Source organism: Schistocerca gregaria, chromosome 3 (assembly GCF_023897955.1).
Source record: "Schistocerca gregaria isolate iqSchGreg1 chromosome 3, iqSchGreg1.2, whole genome shotgun sequence".
NCBI lineage: Eukaryota > Metazoa > Arthropoda > Insecta > Orthoptera > Acrididae > Schistocerca > Schistocerca gregaria.
The window spans coordinates 439,193,321-439,195,346 of NC_064922.1; positions in this window are offsets into that span (position 1 = coordinate 439,193,321).

Sequence of the window (2,026 nt, forward strand, 5' to 3'; positions counted from 1 at the left end):
TTTCAAGACACTGTTCATTGGAGTCAACAGCTCTGCCATGTCCTTTGCTGTTTGCGGCAGAATTACAATGTCACCGACCAAAGCTGAGTCTTCATTTCGTCTCTCTGAAGTTTAATTCCTTTTCAAAATTTTTCTTCCGATTCCTTTACTGCATGCTCGACGTGTCTGCAGAGTAACATCTGAGATAGGCTACAAACCTGTCTTATTCCCTTCTTAACCACGGGTTCCCTTTCATGTCCCCCTACTCTTATTACTGCCGTTTCTTTTGTGTACAAGTTGTAAATAATCTTTCGCTCCCTGTATTTTACCCGTGCTATCTTCACAATTTTATAGAAACTATTTCAAATCCACTCTCTGTTACATGTGTGGTGAGGGGTACAAAATATTACTGGGGCCCATACTGGGGGTCTTGCCCCGGGAAATTTTCTAAATTTTTCATGAAAAATAGTGACTTTTAAAGTTTTTTAAGCGTTTAGAGTCATATGATGAACATCAGAACTCCGAAACCTGGACCCTCGATAACTCAACACTCTGGGGAAACTCGACAAGCCTGACACATTTTTTGGCTTTGCAAAAAGAAATAAAACATAAACAAGCATGTTATTTTCGTAAAAAGCTAATTTAATTTACAGTAACAATCATGCTTACAGATTATTACAGAGCAGTGAATATATAGCTCTGAAAAGACCGAAATTATTTTGAAATAAATCATAAACTATCATTAAAGGAATAAAACATAAAATATTGCTGTCGCACAGTAATCGCACTTTGATTAATAAGTGAAATAGCTAATTTATGCTTACTCTGAATAAGGCTCGGGGTTCATTAAATAAAAACAATATATCAAAGTTAATGCTTTAACACAGTTCATAAAGTTAATACTATATGCCTAACACTTTCAGTCAAAAAGTATGTAAATAGCGGGTTTTATTTGCGTCTTACACCCTAAAAATATTTAAGTATTTGAAAATAACTAATACATTACTATAGTAATATAGTAATACAGTACTTAACTTGTACTAATATTTCGAAACTGAAAATTTAACATTATGTATGTATTTAATTCTCTATTTTATAAAGATTTTTAATATTGCTCTAAATGCCATTATTAGGGCTTGAGGGTCTTTAGAAAGGTGCAAATGTTGACCGTCTGACTGGATTACTGAATATGAAGTCGTTGATGGCTGGTCGGATATCCAAATCACCCTAAATATCTCGGTGGGCATGAAGAACAGCGAAGTTTTTCTACATCGTCTGTCCCATTGTTGATCGGAGATATGACTTCAGACGTCTAAGGGCGCTAAATGACCGTTCTTCTGTTGCTGTCGTGATTGGGACTACTTGGAGAAGCTTAATGCACTTCCCTGCTTCACATAACAATTCCCCAACTGCAGGCTCTTGTGTAATGTACTTTCTTACATCACGTATGTTTTTTAAGACCAATTCTTTTTTATTAGCGATATCGGCTAACATGTTCAAGTGCAAGCGCAGTCTCTCAATGTCTAGGTCATTTTTGAAAAACCCAGTTGATTTTTCCGAATTTGTTTCTCCTCTGTTTACTAAAAGCAAGTACTCTTGTTCAACTGCAATGACCTATGTGAGTCCAGTTGAAGCAAACCGCTCAGTAATGCAAGATTGCACAATTCCTCAAACTTCAATGTAAATAGCTTTGTAGTATTCCTTTGGGGTTTTAAAAGTGAGCGGTGAGCTGGCTTCGTTGCTTTCATACTTCTTTGAAATCGATTCCGAGGAAGAGAAGGATCATCAATTTGTGAAAGTTTTTCTATTAAACACAATTCCCAAAAGTGTTCAAAACTATCACGCCTTCCATTCAATATACAAATCAAGTCCTCATATATTTTTTCCAGACCAGCAACACTTAGATGAGGGCACTGAATTTTTTCATTGACATATTCTACTGGGTTCATTGCATGGCAATAAAGACGTAAAAAGAAGTGTCTTGAATTGCAACATTGACTCAAGGTGGCCTGCACATTTGTATACTGCCTCTGTTTTGTCCTCAGCA